Source organism: Chiloscyllium plagiosum, unplaced genomic scaffold (genome assembly GCF_037043375.1).
Source record: "Chiloscyllium plagiosum isolate Xiang-an unplaced genomic scaffold, Cpla_swu_hap1 HiC_scaffold_29, whole genome shotgun sequence".
NCBI classification, from domain to species: Eukaryota; Metazoa; Chordata; class Chondrichthyes; order Orectolobiformes; family Hemiscylliidae; genus Chiloscyllium; species Chiloscyllium plagiosum.
In genome coordinates, this window is record NW_028270167.1 from 17288757 (window position 1) to 17301377 (window position 12621).

Genomic DNA, 12621 nt, shown 5'->3' on the forward strand with positions numbered 1-12621 from the left:
GAACTATTAACGGTAAGAACTGTTTGTCAAAATTTGGCCCTTGTCTTTACACATTTGTATTTGTTTCTAAACTATCCAATACATATGCAACATATTACAGCAAGCTGAGGCCAAACATGTGAGCTGTCATATTGGCAGAAAGAACTCAATACTCATTCCTGATAAAGGAAACAAGATGCTGTCTCTGTATCTTCGAATTTTTCAAAACAAACATGTCTTTAGCCCATTCATTATCAAATATCCCATCAAGAATGCAGAATGTCAGCGTGCTTCTGACCAGAAAAACATTACACTGAATAGCATGGATGGTTTCTGACTGTGCAGATATATTCCTTGAGCTGGGAGGATAAGACCTGAAGCATCCCAGATGTGGGGACTTTGTTGTCTTAATAATTGGAACTGGCATAGCCTCAAAGCCCACAGGCAAAAGGCTAGTATATATGAGGTAAGTAGCTCGGTTGGGGTCTTGTGGGGCTCTGGGTTGTGGTGGTACCAGAAAACATTCAGCCAAGAGTTGGGGGCCTGCTTAATTCTCTTTATATAATTCTATTTCACGTTGGGGAAATAGAATTATAAATATCCACATGCTTACTGCTGTCACAGTGGGACCTTAATAGTTCCACCAAAATTCAAAAAGAATATTTTAGGTCACATTGTGTCATTTCATTTAATATGAGGAAACTTTTTTTTAAAAAATGGAACTCCAGTTTTAAGTGATGCATCTACCTAACCTATATTAAAATATGTTGTGAATTTCTGAATAATTCTACTGATGGGTGAAAAAGGCCTCAATGAAACTTCAATGCACTCTATGCATAGTACTTCTGCATGATGGGATTTGCTTATAATGGATCACAGTGATCAGACAGCATCCATGGAAAGTGATCAAGGTAATGTTTCGAGTCTCGATGACTCTTCATCGGCTTATAATGGGATGTCTAATTTGGTCATCCATTCAATGACCTTCTCATATGCCAAGTGGACAAAAAGAGAGTTTGCTGCCTCCTACTGGGCAGGTTGATGCAATGCGATAGATTCAATAGTCTGATATCATTTCATATTTCAAGTGGTCCATCATCTCTCACTTGTGGAGTAGGTGTACAATGTGAGGGAAGTTGGAGGTTGATTCAGTGATGAACTGTTGGCTCATTTTGTTGCTTGTGTTCCCCAAGTCCAGCAGTCTGGAGAAAACCAGCTGCAGTTTCCCACAGTGGCCAAGCAAGTGTAAGTGGTGGGAATGGAAAGGTCAGCATTGTTCATGATGATTTCCATCTTATGGAGTAAGATGATGCAACAGAGAAAGAAACTCAGTTGGAGTGGGCTTGGGCCCTTACACTGTTCTCATGTTGTCATTTAGTTGCATATCTATGAACTTTGTGTGGTGACTGCAGGGCCATGTGCTTTAATGTTCTTTCCTATGTAAAATAATATACCTTTGAGCTGCTTTGAACAGCATTCCTAGAGCTTGTTAGTGTTTACAAGACCAGAAAGCACAATTTTTTTTGGCAGCTCCTTCTCACAAGCTCTCCTAAGAGCACTGATTGTTTGCAGTAACACAGTTCCATGAGACTGCTCCAATCCCACCCAAGAAGCCACTATTGAAGTTTGAACCTTGCTGATACTCTGGAACAAGGTTGGTCCTGTTCTTAACCTTTGCTTCAAGAGATCACTGGAATAATCTGGAACTGGAACCTTAGCTCATATCCATGCCATTGGACCTTGAATCGAGGATGACTAAAAGCTTAATAAACACCTACCAACAAGCCCTGTATAACTTAACTACCCACTAACTAGACATGCTGAGGAGGACAAATCTAAAAAGTAAAAATAAATAAAGACAAAGTGCAGAATATCTGCCTGCACCCATAATCTATCATATTTGCCAAAAACTGTCTTGAATTGAGGTATAGTTGATCACTAAAGTTTTCCTTCATTAACTGGAGGTGTACATTATTCAAATCAAGAAAGTATTAGGAGCTGTGGAAAGTAGTGCATTTTCGGAAGTCTAAATTGGTACTTTCTTGAATGCTGACCCAGTCTTTTTGTGATTCATTTTATCAACAATTAAAAGCCCAAGAACTTCAAGGCTCAGGCTTGGATTATGGCTGTACGTGCCAGCCTCTAATTTTCTAAATCTCACCAAGCAGAAACTCAAAACTGATCAAATTCATGAGCCACAAATGGAAAACAGTCAGGAAAAGAGTCTTTTAAGGATTAGTGCACTCAGTCAAGAAGTGAAAAATGAACAGGAATTGTTATTTGACTCTAATGCCAAAGTGATTATTCTGAGTGACATGGCCTAATACTTCTTAGAACAAAATTATTTCCTGATGTGAAGTGATGTAGATAGTTTTAAAGTGATTAATATTTGGTGCAACTTAATGCTTATTCCTCTTCATTTTCAACTTGCTACATTTTACCACGACCAGCTTTTTTGTTTAACTTGTGCAATGGTGCAGTTCACTCCTTAGGGTCTTAAAAATTCCTCGGGTCTAAAAGGCATTGAGTTCTAATGGATTTCAATTGGATGCAGTGTCTTTAAATTTTATGCTGTTATGTCTCTTGAATTTTCCAGACCTATATTAACTTGAAAAATGAATATTGAAGGAATACAATGATAATTGATCTCTTCCCAGCAACATTGACTAATGCTACGAGATAGGTATTTAGTTAACAATGACTTCCCTTTTTAACTCTTCACTGTTTGGAGACATTATTTTTGATCAAAAAGAAATAATGAAACCCTGAGCATCTTATTTTTTTTCTCATTAGCTAATTTAAATCAGACCTCCTGAAGTAAAGTACATCTTAACTTGGAGTCTGCCCACCAACAAATTTATGGAAAGTTACTTGATTGGTTAATAGTTTTGAAGTAAGGGCTGGTAGCAAAGAGTATGCTGGAGCGCATTGTTCTGCTTCTAAGACTTACTGACAGTTCAATAATGCCCCAGCATTTGCACTACGTTCTCATATTGCACTCTATTTAAATAATTTTCCAGATGATGCTTATTGGTGCAATTTAATTAAAAGGCCTGTAAGTCATTTTGTCTGTGACAGAATGTAACAGTGCAAGGAACACTTAGTTTTCCTATGAAGCAATGCCAATATAATGTGAACCTATGAAAGATAGGAATGAAAGAAATTTATTCTGCACTTTTCATGATGACTGAATGTCTCGAGGTTTTTTCCAATCACTTAAATACATTTGAAGAGTAGATACAGTTGTAATGTAGGAATGGGGCTAGCCAAATCATGCATAACGATCTCCAGTGATAGTAAACAGGTCATCTGCTTTTTATGATATTGAGAGATAAATATCAGTCAGGCCACTGGGGATAACTCACCTGCTCTTCTTTGAAATAATGACATGAAAACAGATGGTATCTCAATTTAAGTCGCATCTGAAAGACAGCACTCCCAATAGTGCAGCACTCCATTAGTACTGTATAGGAGCATTAACCTTGATTTTGCCCGGAACAGGTGGGATTCAGCAATTTCACTGCTCTTTCCTACTCTGATTCATTTCAAAGTCTTGGTGGAGTGTGTTGGAAGGAAGCACATTGGATGAAGTTTATTAGGTTGTAGTGAAGCAACTTTAAACAATTTTCTAGCAAATGGCACAGACTCACTGTTGTACAGAGAACACTGAAAACTTTTATTTTGGCCCTGACCTTACGATTGTTAGCTGTATTTCAATTTCCTTTTAAGGCCAAGGCACTTTAAAAGTCATGCCTTGGAAATGAAAAATGTTACATTTTCATTTGTGTTGTACTGATTGGATCCAGAAGTCTTAAAAACAAACAAAACAAAAACGCCACATCAGCAAATTTTCTACAGACAGTAAGGGATCTTTCTACTGCTCATGTTGTATAAGGTGACAAGCTAGGCATTTAGTTCAGGGCATAAATCAAGGTTAAAACACTCTCGCTATTTTTAAGTGCATGTGTGTATATACACACATATGTAGCTCTCTGAAGATTTTATCTATTCTTTGCTCTGTTGTTAAGTGCTGGAGATAGATTAAAAGCCAAGGACAAGATGGATAGAAATGAATCAACAGAGTAAACAGTTCCTTTTTCCTTTCTTGAGTTTTGTAAACTTTAAGTTCAGCCATTTCAGTTTCTGTAGATTTGAACTTTGTCTTAAAGTTAAGCTCCTAAAAGCATAGCACAGAAACAATCCACTTGATGAATTTTGGAAAAATTAAACGAGGATTAGATTACCTGTTGATGCAGCCAGAAAGGGACTGGCACTTGCTCAAAATTTGGCTAAAGGTTTTGAACTGTAGAACCTTTTAAAATCACAGAAGCTCTGCAGTGTGGAAGCAGGCTATTTGGCCCATCAGATCCATACCAACTCTCTGAAAAGCATCCCACCCTGACCCACCTCCCTGGACTACCCCTGTAACCCTGAATCTCACATGGCTAGCCCACCTAGCACACACATCTTTATACACAGTAGACAATTTAGTGTGGCCAAACCACCTAACGTGTACATGTTTGGACTGTGGGAGGAAAATGGAGCATCTGGAGAAAACCCACACAAAAAAGGAGAGAATTTGCAAACTCCATACAGACAGTCACCTGAGATTGGAATCAAATCCGGGTCCCTGGCACCATGAAGCAACAGTGCTAACCACTGGGCCACTGTACCATCCCATAATAATTCTGAAGAAGGTTAACTAGACTTGAAAGATTAACTCTGCTTTCTCTCCACAGATGCAGCCAGACCTGCTGAGTTTTTCCAGCATATTCATGTTGTAGGCGTAATCTTTCTGAACTGGAGTAGCACCTAACCTGGCAAATGAAGCTTCCAGTTGAGAAGGACATCCTGATCTGCTGCAGGGTGGCTGTAACCATTGATCTGGCAGTCTCCAGAAGTGGTACAGGCAATCTGGCAAAATCAATCCTAATTTGGACTTTAAACTTCATAAATGCCTACCTCCAAGGGGTAGATTGCCAAACACACTTATAGTCTTCCCCAGAAAAAGTTGCCGATCAGTCAGAATGTGTGGTCGTTTTATCCTAAAACACCCTTTATTTTCAAAGATCTTGCCTCCCAGGTCACCAACAAAGGACCAAGAAAGTTCTTCAATAGAATCACCGAATTGTTATTTTTTAAAATTCGTTAATGGGGTTTGGATGTTGCTGGCTAGGCCAGCATTTATTGCTGCCCCAATTGCCCCAGAGAAAATGGTCGCCTTCTTGAACGACTAATGTCTTCGAAGTGTAGGACAATGACCGAAATGACGAGGAACAAAGCAATTTGAGATGTATAGTTCTTCCAACATGCAGAAGGCAAATATCCATCTTATTGCTCACAAGGAAGCTCTTAGACTTAGGCTATCAGCCAAAGAAGTGTTATGATAATGTGTGCTCATGTATACAGGATCTCATTCCAAACATGCATGGTGACGCAAGCCATTGTTCCTGGAACTCTTCCACACCAATGGAGCTCCAACTCCATAAGATGTGTGACACATCCGATCTGTGGTGTCAATGTGGCAGAAGTACAATGCCGACGCTAATGGTGAGTTGAGTTCTTCATCTCTGAGAAGCATTTGGCATCTGGAGCTCATGAAGTGAATGTTCAATTTCAACTTAAATTAAGTTTTGACTCTAGTTTGCAAATACTCCTTTCCCATCTTCCTTAATTGCATTTGATTTTCACTGGCAGCTAGTTTCTTTGGTTGTTATTAAGTGGGTCAGGTAAACTCACACTTCAATAACGTTCCACATGGAAGGGAACATAAACTACACACCATGTTGATTCTAAAATGAGGAGTGAGCCCCTGCTGAGGACACTTTAGACTGACTCAAAGATCTCCTTCCTTTCTTCAGAACCAAGTGAACTCTTCTGCAGCACGTTTGTGGTACTATTCTTAAGTGATTAGTATTGCTCACTCCAGAAAACTGAAAGGGTAGAGAAACCTGAGGGACTGGGAATCCTCAGACTTGGTTAAAATATTTCTGCAAGCCAATGTCCTGAGGTAACATGGTATTTTTACCTGGACGAGCAACATGGGGTTTACCAACATTAAACTTTGGAACAGAAACAGGCTATTCAGCCCTTCTAGCCTAATAAAATCACGATTGATCTGATTGTCACTTCAACTCCAAATTCCTGACTACTTCAATAACCATTGAATCCATTGTTATATAAGAATTTATCTGTAACTGCCTTAAAAGTATTCAATGACCCTACTTGCTCTCCAGGGAAGAGACTGACGGCCCTCTTTAAAAACATGTCTTCATAATGTCCATTTGAAATGCAACCATGCTTTTAGCAGGTTAAGCTCCAATATTTCCATTTCATTTAGTTGGATCCTTAAGCCTTTTTAATTGTCTACTTGTATCTAAACTATTTTCTTTGAATAAATGGAATTATGTTTTTAGATGGACTGCAAGTAGACCATTTTCAGTAGCTTGATTCAGAGCTCCTTCAACATTGTAACTGGGATCAGCTTAATGACTCCTGGCACGTTCAGCTGTTTATGCCTTGTAGGTGTGGAGGAAGGAGTAATGAGTAAGGAGTATACATGTAACACAATTATGAATGATCAAACTGCCCAATAGTAAATCAAAGAAGTAGTATATAATATATCTTAGAAATTAGCTCAGACCCTAGTTGCCAGTAATATACACACCTGGGGACAAGCCTTGCACTTGTCATAAGAAATCATTGTAGAGATAATAAGAAAACTTAATTTCCCAGAGCAGCTTCAAGATTTAATTAAATTGCATATTTAAAAAAAGAAAATCAGGAGACCCACTATGAGTTACATCAACAGAGCAACAGGTAGCTTGGATTTGAAGGTCCTGTGTGGCGATTGGATTGGTTAACATATGGTTCCCTTGGAAACGGGCCCATGAACAGTTTTTCTGGAGATGAGATTGTTGGCACTTGCTCTTCCTTTTATTTTGTAAACTAAACAAACAAAAAAACTACAAAATACAGGATTGTTTTTCTGGAAGAAAACTGAAATGGCCTAGCCAGCGTCACCCATATCATGTGAATGAATAAAAATAAAGTTTGTCAGAAACATAATTCATATTTATACATGAGCAATGTCTTAACCTGACTTCTTCATTTTAGAAAGTATTGTTCATATTTGGATAAACAGTTCCTATCTCAGAGCATTTTCTTTTTTTTATGTGGAGTTGATTATGGAATTGTTGACAGTAGTAAGTGAAATTTGGGATAATGGATTTGCTGAAGTTTATGGAGCATTACGCAGTGGATTTATGGAAGAAAATTGCTCTGTTTATCTTATCATCTGGCAAGCAGTTGGGCTGCTGTGGCTTGGTGCCTTGTAGATTACATGTTGCATCTGAACATCTAAAACAAAATTTAGATTTGCTTTTACTTTAACTTAAATTTAGTTTTGACTTTATTTTGCAAATTTTACCCTCTCACCCTCCTTAACTGCATTTGATTCTCACTGGCAGCTGGTTTCTTTAGTTGTTATTAAGTGGGTCAGGTAAACTCACATTTCAATAAAGTTTCACATGGAAGGTACATCAACTTCACACTATGGCCATTCTGCCCCTGCAAATAGTTTATGTCCATTAGACAGACATGTTACGGTTATTCCCTTCTGCATTGCCAGCCCACAGTTTTCCCTCTTTCCCTTTTTGGGGTGAAAACCCCATCCTGGTGTGCACAAAATGTTGAAATCTCAGTCTGAATGATAGGAAGTCATTCAACTATTGCAGGCTTCAGAGCTGAGCTCAATTTTTGCCAAATTTATTCATTCCTTTATTCAGGGATGCAGGTGAGGCCTGTATTTATTGTCCAGAGCTAATTGAACTTGCCACCTTTCTGAACCATCACAGCCCACATGGATGTGAGTACACCAACAGTGCTATTAGAAAGGCATTTTGAGCCAAAGACAGTTCAGGACGGCAATAGCAGAGGAAGGGCCAAAAATTCTACTTGTTGATCTTTTCACTTTGTGTGAGACCACTGTAAAGTCCCATGTGAGGGATGGTCCAGTCTGTAAAGTTGATGCAAGATGTGGAAGGGACCTTGCAGATGGTGGTACTCCCTTGCCTCTGTCACTCTTTTCCATCAACATTGCAGAGATCGCAGGTGTGGTAGTAGTCCACGAACTGGAAGAGGTTGCTAATCCTGGGTAGGAACATGAGCTGCAACTTTCCTCTAACCCCAGTATCATTTTCTGATGGTAATGTCTGTGCCTGAGCCTTGGTACCTCAACATATATCAGGGATTAGAAGTTGTTCTTATTTCTTGTATTTCGTAGAGGATGAAATGATTTTTATGTCCAGAACTTCTCCCAGGAAATTAAGCAGGATAGACATTTGAAAGGATGTATTGTGGATGAAAACCTAACAAGGGGAATGGAGACTTGGTGTGGTTCAGTAAATGGAAGGGCTTTAGCCCGAAACGTCGATTTTACTGCTCCTCAGATGCTGCCTGAACTGCTGTGCCCTTCCAGCACCACTAATCCAGAATCTGGTTTCCAGCATCTGCAGTCATTGTTTTTACGTGGTTCAATAAATGTTGAGAACACTGTTACATATGGAAGCAGTCTACCTGATGCGGACATTAAGCCTAAGAGTAGAGTAGACAGATATGATATTAACAAGTCTGGAGAGGGACAAAAGATGAGAAACATCTCCCTTTCAATTGCAGATTATCTGCCAATGTTATAGTGGTCAATCTGGATCTACAGTTCAATCTATTAATGTTTCCTTGTCAGTTGATTCTGTTATATTCCTAAACAATTTCAAAAGGTTTGCCAATAAAATACCCATGTTAGCCACTTACAGGGACAGTGCGAGTTGGGGGTCTGAAAATGTATAATAAATTTAAAAGTTAACTGAAATTTCTGACACATACTTGGAAATACTTGGCAATTAATATCACACACCGAGTACCACAGAAATAGAAGGATAAATATTCGGGTCAATCAGTATCTGGCCTGCTCCGTGATCCATGATTATAGTAAATCTTACTATTTAAAAAAAACTTGTTAAACATTTCCTTATGTGTTCTTTGCTTAAGTAGCAATTGTTGTACCAAACTGTAATTTGATTCATTCTTCTCAATCAGTAAACGTTCTACTTTAACAGACTTAGTTGCTGATGGCTTGATATTTCATGAAATGTAGGAATCCTGAACTTTGTGTCCAAGTAAACATTTCATACATTTTTTCCGGAGACAAAATGAATAATAATTTTGCAAGTTTCCGTGAGCAAATGTGTGAAATGCATGGAATCTGAAAAATAGTAGGGGCTTGGACCAATGTGTTTAACCTAAAACGTGGCAGGGAACAGATATTCTGCAAAAGATTTCTTTCTTGCGTAACTTCGCTGATCCCATTACTCACACTCATATAAATCAACGGTGTTAGTTCCAGTAAACGGCTGATTCTTATCACTTGGTAAACTTACAGTGATTGCATCACAGATGTTAATCCTGCGTAGCAAATGGTGAAGCGATGTAATGGAAAGTCATAACTGGAAAATGATGGCATACGATAAGCCAGAAATGAGGATGCATAAAGTCCTAAAATGAGAAAAATACTGTTTTGGGAAGTTCACATGGGAAGTCTAAACAATCTCATTTTAGGATGAAGAGGGAGACAAACTATACAAGATTTTGTCTTATGACTTACCATTGTCTCTGAATCCTGAAATTAGCTTACTAATTTATAATCCCTCCCAGTTTGTTTAATCAAACTATCTGTAGCATGTTTTAAAATGGCAACCTCACCCTCTGTCAACTGACATCTGAATGTTAAGGAAGGTATAGGAGCTAAGTTGCTTAAAATATACAGTATTAAAAGGGGAGTCTGCCAGTCAGCCCCAATGACATGTCAAATTATCTGTTTTCATTTCTACCGTGCCTTGTCCAGGAGATTGTGTGAGAGGAAGGAGATGAGCAGCAGCATGTGCTGAGGATTGCAAGAGTTAACAGATAGTAGAGATTCAGTAATAGCACATTTCCATCTTCTTTAGCTGGCAAATGATTGCTGAAAGTGGCAGGGAGACGTGATGTCTCTGTGTGAAATTTGCACGTATAGGCCCAATGGAAAACAGCAAAACTAGCGTTTTGGAAGTCTGGTCAATAATTACAGTAAACATCCAAACTCACAGCAAAGTGAAGATATGGAATGCTGTCGAGTAATATAGAATATTTAGCCACTTGTGTCTCAGCCACTTGTTTAAAAACTCACCGTTTAGTCCATTCCCCTGGTTTTTCCCCATCGGTATAAAATTGTATCATTTTCAAGTAAAAATTCCTCTTGAGAGTTACTATTGAATCTACTTCCATTGATCTTTCAGACTGCACATTCTAGATCATAATAATTTGTTGCATAACATTTTCCCCCCTTATGTTGTCTATGGTTTTGCAGCCAATTATTTTACTTCTGTCTTTGTCACATTAAGTTAAAAATCACACAACACCAGGTTATAGTCCAACAGGTGTATCTCCGAGAGATACACTAGCTTTCGGAGTGACGCTCCTTCATCAGGTGATAATGGAGGGCTCAATCCTAACACAGAAGTTATAGCAAAAATTTACAGTGTGATGTAACTGAAATTATACATTGAAAAATTGATTGTTTGTTAAGCCTTTCATCTATTAGAATACAGTGATAGTTTCACTTCTTTCATGCCTGGAGGCATGGTACATTGGGGAAACCGAGCAAAGGCTACGACAACGGATGAATGGGCACCGCACAACAATCAACAGACAGGAGGGTTCCCTCCCAGTTGGGGAACACTTCAGTGGTCCAGGGCATTCAACCTCGGACCTTCGGGTGACCATCCTCCAAGGTGGACTTCGGGACAGACAGCAGAGAAAAGTGGCCGAGCAGAGGCTGATAGCTAAGTTCGGTACCCATAGGGAGGGCCTCAACCAGGACCTTGGGTTCATGCCACATTACAGGTGACCACCATTGCAGTATACACATGCAGAGATACTCCTACACACACACACTCTCACACACACACAAGTACTCCTATACACACATACACACGGACACACAGACGGACACACAGACACCCACACACACCCTTACAGACACACACACTCCCACACTCACAAATGCACCCCCTAACAGACTTAAACACAATACACAATATTGTGCATACTCTGTGCACTGACTGCCTATCTCTCCTCACAAACGTCAAGGTAAACTGTGGGAGATACTTGCTCTAGGACACTTGCGATTCCCGCAACTCAACTCGACATGGACATATAGCCGACCAAAACTATCCTCAAGGTTAAAGATTGGATTGGATGTGGATCGTGATTGAAATAAGCTGTGTGTGAAGGAGGGAGGAATTCTCCTGACAGAATAAACAGTGGAGAGCCAAACAGGGATTGAAATATCTTTAACAAAATGCTCAGAATTGGGACAGAGTAGGAAATATATCCCTGCTTGTTTAAAAAAAAAATTGAATTTGGTATTAGTTTATATATTGGCATATTCAGTCCTTTAAGGAGCTGAAATTGTTGTTGTAAGTTGGTAAAAGGAGCCACTGTTGGAATGTAGGGTTCTTTTCTGACTGTCTTGCCAGTCTTTTCCTGTGTAACTTTTTAACTGTGCTGAAGTAGTGGCTTGGTTGTGATCCACAACAACAAATGTTCTGTTTAAATTCTGCTCACGCAACTGGCTTTGAAGAACACATTTTGGAACTTAGCTGCTGTCCACTCATTGAACGGGGATTGTGTGTGATGATTGTTCCTTGTGGCCATACCTACATATAATAATTCCTGGCTATTGTGATTTAGAAATAAAGGTCAGGGAGGATGACAATCTTTTATGAAAGGAACAAAATAAAACACTTTCTTAGTCAGACCATACAATTAAATCTTGGAAGTTGTGTCCCATTGTTTGAATCCACAAAGAGTAGCATGACACACCAACTTATATCACACACAGCAAGCCGTGAGATACAAAGTGTACTGCATAGCAAGGGTTGCTCTCTCTCTATTGTTTAGTTTAATTCTAGGAATGTCAAGGAGAGATAGAAAATAATACATTTCCCATTTTCAAATGGAGATGGCCAAAATCTTTTACTTGATGAGTCAAATCAGATGGAAACTTTAATTATTAGCATTGATAAGAATTGAAAATGATTAATTCAGTCCAAGAAGAACTATCCAGTTGTATTCAGAGTTAACATTTCGGGTGGAGTGATTCTTCTTTGGGCTTCTTAGGTAGGGTCATTTGACCCAAAATGTTAACTTTGATTTTGTTCCATAGATGCTGAGCTTTTCCAGCAATTTCTGTTTTGCTTTTGATTATCAGCATCTGCAGTTCTTTCGGATTTTTCACCCAGTTGTATTTTTATTGTAAGGACTATTTCTTTTTTTTCTTTATTTAGTCATTGTGGACTAAAGTGGAAAGGAGACTGTTTTCAGACCTAGGATTGTGGAAGGAATTGCCGCAGTTTTATAAGGCAAGTATGGAAACTCATTGTAAATTGTGCTAATACTGCTGCTTTGTTCATGCAATGGGGGAAACTGGAGACATGGGGGTGAGAATCAGCCAGTAACACGCTGCTGATTGCTTTGTGGAGTTGTGATCAAATGTGGATGCTAAAGGCCAACAGCCTGACAACAACCATCTGACTAGCTCCTGGG

General features: G+C 39.0%; 1 long non-coding RNA gene across 1 annotated transcript; it reads left to right on the forward strand.

Annotated features, from left to right (window-relative positions):
• The first annotated feature begins 294 nt into the window (after window positions 1-294).
• On the forward strand, window positions 295-12395 carry LOC148142256 (uncharacterized). The gene is made up of 3 exons (XR_015752043.1): window positions 295-445; window positions 5389-5529; window positions 12363-12395. It is a non-coding gene; the product is annotated as an uncharacterized LOC148142256 (long non-coding RNA).
• Window positions 12396-12621: the final 226 nt, after the last annotated feature.